This window comes from Lepidochelys kempii, chromosome 1 (assembly GCF_965140285.1).
Source record: "Lepidochelys kempii isolate rLepKem1 chromosome 1, rLepKem1.hap1, whole genome shotgun sequence".
NCBI classification, from domain to species: Eukaryota; Metazoa; Chordata; order Testudines; family Cheloniidae; genus Lepidochelys; species Lepidochelys kempii.
Genome location: NC_136380.1, coordinates 186,849,932 through 186,858,457, shown reverse-complemented (window position 1 = coordinate 186,858,457; position 8,526 = coordinate 186,849,932).

Genomic DNA, 8,526 nt, shown 5'->3' with positions numbered 1-8,526 from the left:
TGCTTCAAGTCCAATCTGACTCTCTCGCTCCCTGGGTTGCATGATGCTAAGTGTGCAAGCAAAACCACCCCTGTGGCTCTCAGTGCTTGGCCATGCAGGAGAGCTAAGCCTGATGCCCAGTCCTGGTCTCTTTGTACGGGAGCTAGGAGTGCTGCTGGGTTTGGCCAACTATCCTAGCAACAGTGAGTGCTTCATGCTGCCACGTGGGAGATCTGGGCTTGATTGCAGTGTCTTCTCCTGAGCTGCCGAGGGTTGGGGCAGCGTGTTCAACCTCTGGGTGAAGTACGTTTCCCAATTAAGTTCACAAGTTCTGATGCAGTTGTTTTTTCTAAACCAGCAGTCTGCTAGCCCTCTGTTCTCACCCCAGCCTCCGAGCGCTGCCTGTCACCAGCGGCAAAGGCAGAGACCTGCGAACAGCTCACACTTGGCAGGAAGCACAGAACCACAGGCTGCATGCGTACCCGAGGTTTCCTGTAAATTGCTGCATGTCAAGTCATCTCGCCCCATGCCTAGAAACAGCCCTGGCCTGACACTCCTTGCTGAAAGGAAAATCCATACAGCTTCATGACACAGAGCACTAAAAATGGGGGCAAACAGGGGGGCCATCACTACCCTGGTGCCAGCATCGGGGTGTGATACGTCACCTGCAAAGGCGCTGTAGTGCAAGGCTGAATAAGGCCCAATGCACTGGACAGGGAGAGAGTGAAGTCAATGGAGGGGAGGATAAAGGGCTCCTCTGTCCCTCAATGCAATCTACTGAAGATGTTCAAAGAGTTTAACAGGTTTCTGCTATAGTGCCTTTCATTCCAAAGCCTCACACTTGCTATGGGCTCCAGCCCGCTGGCCTCTGGACTAAGGTGAAACTCCAGTTGACTCCAATGGGATTTGTGCCCAAGTAAGGGCTAAGCAAGGAGTGCAGGATTTGGTTCTAGAGATATAAGACAGCATTGAAATGCAGCCATCTCTAGGTTGGAGAACAGAAAGCTACTGTCCTACAGCACATTGCGTGGCAATAGTGGGAGGGGAAATTCTGGTCAAGGTGATCAGGGCAAATCCCACTCTTATGAAAAGTGCTTTGGCATCTATAACGTCTATGAAGAGCAGACAGGACATTGTTCTTTCAGGACTCATCTTAAATCTCTCTGTTCACTCCTGGGTATCTGAATATTCCTGAGCTCTACATTGAGTGTTACTCGTGTTTTAAAAATTAACTGAGCAGTTTGAAATGAACCCCTCAAAATGCCTGAGGAACTTTAGCTTTCAAAATACAAAGGCTATTTCAGATCTGAGTTATTGTTATGGCTGAAAGCCAGCCAAAGAGAAGAAAAAGTCCTCGCATCTGAGTAAAGTCCCTGGGGCCTTTCTTGGTTCCACTTTTGCTGCAGTGTCTTTAGGGGGCAACAAGACATGCTTCTCTATCAATGAGTCATTTGTTTGTTGAAGTTGTAGGTTTCACCATGGATGAGCCAGTGAACTCCGTCACCTAATTCATGTTGTATCATTGAGGAATCTGGCTAGTAGAGTCACTTTCCAGAGGGAAGCTGGGCTTTCTCGCTGAGAGCAGGAACTGCTGCATGCCTTGTTGTGGGCATTACCCTTCCACCTACATCTCTTTGGGCCAGATGTTGAAGAACCTCACACACTCGCAGCATCTGCAGCTGAAATGCATCGTGCCACATGAACTGAATAGTCAAATGGCTTGAAAACCATCAAACTGTGGCTACAGACAGGCAAGTGACTCTGTGAAGTGACCTGGTGTATTTCCATCTAGTGGTTCTGGATTCCACGGCCTCACTTTGCAAGTCAAAAAAGAATGGGTCTGATTCTCCACTCAGCGACACCAATTGTATGTCACTGTAACTCCACTGACCTCAGTGAACTCACAGTGGCATAAAAAATACTTCTAACTGCCAGCAGTGCAATCTCGCTCTGGCATCCACACCACCAAGTGGTGCCCCGCCTGCCTTGGATGCTACCAGCACTAGCAAAGAGTCAGCAGTGAGAATCACCCTGGGGATTCTCCTGATGGTGTGGGAGGCAGAGAGTACTCCATCTCAAAGCCCAAGCTGCATAGACTCTAGGGCTGTGTGAAGTTTCTTGTTTTGGGTCAGTAAAGTCAGCCAATGTGACTGCAGGGAGCACATATGCTGAGTAAGAAAGGGGCATTTTCACTGTGTCACTTTCTCATCACTGTCACACTTAAATGATTTGTTACATCTCTTAGGTTATGTCTACACTGCAATTGGAAGTGTATAACTGCAGCACGTGTAGACATACCCCAGCTAGCTAACCATTGTAGTGAAGCCACGGCCGCACGAGCTGTACAAGCCCACACAGGATGCCTAGTAGGTACTTGAATAGATAGCCCGTGCTGCAGCAGCTTCACTGTTGTTAGTTGAGTGAGTTAGTTCAAAGCTAACATGAGTGCGTCTATATGGTGCAGTCCCACCTCTGACTACAGTGCTGACATAAGTTCAGAGAGATTTCTTTTGTGACGTACTGTATTTAGCAATTATCTAAGGAAGGAGCAAGCAATCAAATGCATCCGTGGGGTAGAATGTAACTGGCGTGGTGTTCTGAAACCTATTTTTCCCCCTTAGGGCCACCTTCCCAGACTTCCCTTGGGTTCAGCCCACTTATACAGGCCAGCAGGAACAGCTAAGATGGGATTTCTTCCTTTACCGTTGCAGCCTATCCCTGTAGTCCAGCAAACTAGGTATGCATGACCCTCAATGTTCCCATGGGATCCCCTTAGCTGGGCCAAGTACCCATGACTGGTCCCCACTTCCTCATTGGGGTCTCTGAATTCTCTAGGCAGAGTGCTTGAAAAGAAGGCAAATTTACCCTCAGAGCATCCAGAGGACAGCTGGGATCAAGGTGCCCCAGTCTGACTCTGAGTGCCATTGTCCCAGCTCATCCAGCACACCAAAGAAGTTGGCCTTGCCAGAATTCTGTCGAAAAGAGTCAGGAAGTAGTCAGCAGCCACGAGCTCTTAGCCACTCCTGTCCCCCTCTGAATTCTCCTTGGTCTGGCCTGAAGACTCCTCTCGGTGAGAGGCAGTAGCTGTGAAAAAAAATAAAGCCAAGAGGCAGAGAAGACCCTGACCATCTGCCACTGATTCCCTCAGTAGGGCAAAGACCAAGAACCAAATACCTGGATCAAAGAAAACTCAAAAATCCAAATGCAGGCACCAGAATATCCTCCAAGACCTCGTCCTTACGGGGGAGGAGTGGTTATCAGACTTGCAACAGGAGAGAAATGAGGAAGAATAGCTTAGAAAAGCTCTCCCAAGCAGATTACCGTAAGGCACTACTGCAGGGAGTTATGGCTCCCTTGGTCTCCAGCCAGAATCCTTGAGTGAGAAGGAACAAGAAGAAGGAAATAAGGAGAGGCAAAGCACTAGGCACTACCTCTCCTCAGGTTCGACGCTGGAGCCCTGTATCCTACTGCACTCAGTGCCACAAGGGGTTACTAGAGCACAGTGGGAGAGCTCTGCGAAGCCATCCCTGCAAGTGTTACACTCTGAACAGAAGGGACCGCTGAGAGGAATGTGCAGGCCCAGAAACACTCACTTGAGAAGCTGAGCAGAGCTTCAGTGTGCAGTAAGACTGAAACAGTTACTCTCCCTGGTGCCTCCTTAACTCCTTTGGACGGGCCTCCCCTTTTCGGTGCACAGCTCCTCTGAACTTCAATTTACCCTGAACATCCTTTGGAGTGAGGTTCACTGACTGTCCAACAGTTTGTCCAAAGGGGGGAAGTCCTCCTATCATATGGAAAAATGTCCCGATCTCCCCACACTAGTCCCCATGTCTCATGGTCTCTTTTTAATTCCTGGGTCACCTTTTCTGTTCCCACCCACTCTCTTGCTTGCCAGAGCGGCACTGCAGGACTGTCAGAGAATGACACTGAAAAGCACCCCCAGTGGTCCTCTTTGGAGCTACACTTCCCATTTTAACTTTCCCTTCAAACAAAACTCTGTCTAATGTTGTTTTAATCATGCCTCTAGGGTAGGAACATCCCTTCCCTCCACCTAAGTGAACACCAGGACTGAAACCAGGGCCTCAGGCCCCAGGGCCCTACACAAACAAATCCGATCATGGGTGGGGATTTCTAAAGCACAAGTCCTACTGACAGTGCCCACCTAGGTGCTTTAGAAAATCCACACCCCATCCCTTTGTTGAACGTAGATGCCACAGTATCAGCTTTTGTCAAAGATGCAGTCAGCCATACCTAAGGGTATTGAAGCTGAGAGGAGGGGTGTGTATTTTTGTACAGAGGAAGGACAGGCCAGTGATTAGGGCACTAGTCTGGGCTGTGTGGAATTTGGGTTCAATTATCTGCTCTGCTACAGACTTCCTGTGGGACCCTGGGCAAGTCCCTTAGTCGCTCTAGACTTCAGCTCCACCTGTGTAACATGCACTGATAACAGCACTGCCCTACCTCACATGGGTGCTGTGAAGGTAAATACCTTCAAGATTATGAGGTGCTCAGATACTGTGGTAATGGGGCCCAGATAAGTACCCACAATAGACAATCATCTTAGCCCCTGAATGCATTGAAAATAAAGGGCTAGCTGATGAAAGTCGGTATGGCTCTATTGACTTCAGTGGAGAACTACAAATGAATTACATCAGCTGAGGATCTGCTCTAATGTCTTAGAAGCTTTTTGTGTCTCCTCTGCCTAGTTTCTTCCTTTCTACACACTCCTGTGGTATATGTGTGCACCTCCCAGCCCAGCCTAGCCCAGCCCACTTCTCTCACCATCTCAGCCCTTCTCTTTTCTTTCAAGTTCTCTTTCATCAACCAATACTGAGCCCTTGTTAGCATTAAGTGTGATCTGTGTGGCTAAAGGCTCTTAGCACCTCACAGCTCTGCAGGCCTGTTCTCACTTCCCCTGTCACATGAATCACTGATAAACCAACGGTTTGAATATGAGGTTCAAATTGCCAAGAGGGTTCAGGGGAGTGAGAAACTGGGTCAGGAAAGTGGTTAACTCAGGGTTTCTGTCTGCTCATTCATCAGCTGTACCAAGCCTATCATCTCTGGTTTTGCTTTTGCATCTCTGGTTCTGGGTGCTGTTGTTAAGGCCTCAGCCTTTCTTGCCTTTATCTGAAATGCATTGTTGTTCAAGATGGCAGGAAGAGATAAGAAAACCTCCAGGCAGCAGTTTTTGTAGGTTCTGTTTTCCACACGCCTCTCAACCTACAGAGCTACAGAGGGGAGATGTTCCCAGCTTTCATATCAGAGCTTGTCACAGAGCCCATTGACTGCTAGGGTACCTCCTTGGGCCACATCTGAGGATTGGCTCTACTTCGGTCCAATGCCCCGGGCATCTGCTGCTCACTGCATGCCCTACCATCGCTCATGCTCTCTCTCTCTCTCTCTCTTACACACTCACTCAGCAACACACGGTTCTGTATTTTCATGACTTGACCTTCTGGCCAAGTCTCTGTGTGTTTTCCCCCTTACGGGGTATCAAAGTCCTACTGGATCAGTTGCCAATTTGTCATTTCCAGTCAGCCTTCCAGTCCAAGCCCAGATCCAGTGCTGCTTTCCCAGCAGCTGACAGGGGAACCCAGGCCCTCCCACTACTCCAGGTTCCAATCCTGGGACCCTATAACTGGCAACTGCAGGTTGCTTTCCCTGGACTCCTTCCTACAGCTTCCAGCACCCCATTCTCTGAGTTCATCAGCTCAAACTCCCTCCTTCAAGACAACTGAACTTCATAGCCCCAAACACACCTCCTACTCCTAAGGACTGACTACAGCCCCTTTCTGCTGCCAACTTCCTGGCTTCATACCAGCCCCTCCTGTTTCTCCCCAGCTGGGCTCTACTTTCAACCAGGCCTTCAAGCTCTGGCTCTTCCCCAGGTGAAGTCCATTAAATTAATTATCCTAATTTAATCTGCTCTACCTTGTATGGGGGTGGAGACCCCAACACCGAGCTGCCCATTTCTAGTTCTAGCTTTTACTTTCTGGTCTTCTCCAAAAGGCTGGAGTAGATTAGAGATTCAAATGCTATCATTAAGAGCAAGTAAAGGGCTGGATAATGTGATGACCATAATGTAATAACTAGAGTACAGATGGGCCTGAGGCAAAACCCCTTTGAAAACACCCCTGAAATTTGGGAACTTTCAGATCTGGATCCACACTTTTCAAACAGTCCTTAATGCTACAATGGGATGAAGCCTGGATCCTCAGGAGCACCCTAAAATTAAGAAAAATTTGGATATGGATATGAACTTTCTGTCTTATCCCATCTCTGATCGGTAACTACAGACAGAAAGGAATGCTTTAGGACATGTGAAAGACTCAGGAGGGAATTCTCCCCTCCCTCTATGTACAACATTGTACAACTGCTAGGTGCATTATGGGGATTTTTTAAACTTTCTCTGGAAGCACCATGCATAGACCACTGCCAGAACCAGGGTACCAGCCTAGCTGGCTTTAAAATATTTTTATTTATATTTAAATTTTTAATTTTTAATTTAATATATTATATTTAAAATATATTTCAATCTGAAATAGACTGTGGTCCTGTATTCCCAAAAAGCAGACACAGGCTGAAAGACATGCTTCAAGAGATGCTTGGGACCAGGGTTGATCTGAACAGCCCCCACAAGTGACAGAAGTTTGGGATTTGGACTGGCCAGTTCAGCGAGAAAGCCCAGTGAGAGCTGTGGGCCTTGTCAGGGGATAGGATGGATACTATGGAGAAGATTCTCTAGCAACTGGGGCAAAGATTGAGATGCTGAACCCTATTGGAGCGGATGGTGCTTTTCTACTCCCAAACTTTCCTGGTAGAACACAAATAGAATAGGAATTGGGTGCACAGTGGGGCCAGTCCACCAAGGTCCCAAGTATTTGGGGCTCCCAAGCCCTTTAGTGGTTTGGGGAGGCTTTTGAATGAAATACTATGGAACTTGAACTAAAAGACATCTGTTCACATTGTGCACTGCTACTAAAGATCATAACATGTGATACAACTGCTTCTGGCCTTCCCATGGAAACTAGCTCATGTAAACATCTGGTGGGCACTTGCCAACCAATCAACCACATGACAAGTTGCTAGTGACACACCACAACACCTGCGTGTCCTTCAATAGACTTGCTTCCTGTCTTTGTTTCCCAGCAGTTTGGAGTGATGAGCGTAATGAAATGTAGCTTTATTTTGTTCTCAAAGTGTGATTTGGTTAGTCACCTGATTCGATTTGGTTCTATACCCTCTGTACTGCTAGGTGTTGCTTAGATCAATAGCACCATGTCCAAATGGAGCTTGAAATGAAAAAGAGGAAGAGGAATGAAGAATGCATAACTTCTGGACACTGCTCTCTCCTTTGCCAATGAGTAGGTTGGTACTGGCAGTGGAACCAAACTGCAAAGGCACATTCTCTAACCGTAGTATAGTTGATTGCGTGATTTATCAGAGTTGCATAAGCTGGATTACTTGAATCAGTTTTTAAGCATCATCAATGAAAAAATAAACAATCTGGCAAAAAGTGAATACAGTGAAAATTCCTACAAAAGAGGGTGCTCTTATTGTAACCATTCCCTCAAAGAAAACCCAGAGAAAATGCACAGGCTCCAGCTGGTACAGAATGCATTTGTTCATCTTCTCCATGGCTCAGGCTGCTGTGAGCATACCAGGCCAGTGTTTACGTCTCGCCACTGACTCCCAGGCAGTTTCTGATGCCAGTTTAAGGCTTTGGTCCTAATCTTCAAAGCAATTAATGGATCAGTTCCCAGCTATATCAAAGCCTGTATTTCAATCTATGAACCACTTAACAGCTGCACTCCTCTGGGGCAGCGCAGATCACAAAGCCCTGACTGAAGCTGGTGAGAGCTGGGGACAGAGCATTCTCAGTCAAGGGGCTCTAGCTATGGCACAAACTGCCAGAGGAGATCAGGTGAACCCAGAGCCTGACCATCATTACAAAACCTTCCACTTTGAGAGAGCCTTTCCACCATATGTGATGCTGACAACACGACCTTCCACATCTATTCCAAATCCCCTCCCAACTCCTCCCCAAAGCCCCTCCCCAAAACCTACCCTAAGCACAGTTTTGACCCCAAAAAGGGAGACGTGCCAGAGACTCCGTGAAATCCACTAGTGCCTTTGCTACTGCTTATGTAACCCTTCTGCCCGTCAGAGTTGGCAGCAACAAGGGCCGGGTTCAGTATCTAGGGGTTCCATTCCAATAACACAACGCAAAACCGGCTCGAGCCCCCACCTAGTGATCTGGGACAGATATGTACCACCCCCTCTGGGCGCCTCCAAGAGGTAATACTTCCCCTCTCACAAGCACTGAGTCTGAGTGTAGCAAAAGCCTTTTAATAACAGAGAGAAACAATGTGTCATTATGTTGGGGGAACACCACCAACCGGATTCATAACACAAACCATGAGCAAAAACCCACCCCAAGCAAATTGGGCCATGTCCTTTCCCTTTGGTTCTTGAGTCCAGCAACCCAAAAGTCACCCAAAGTCCCAAAAGTCCAACAACCCAAAAGTCTCTGCCCCTGGTCAG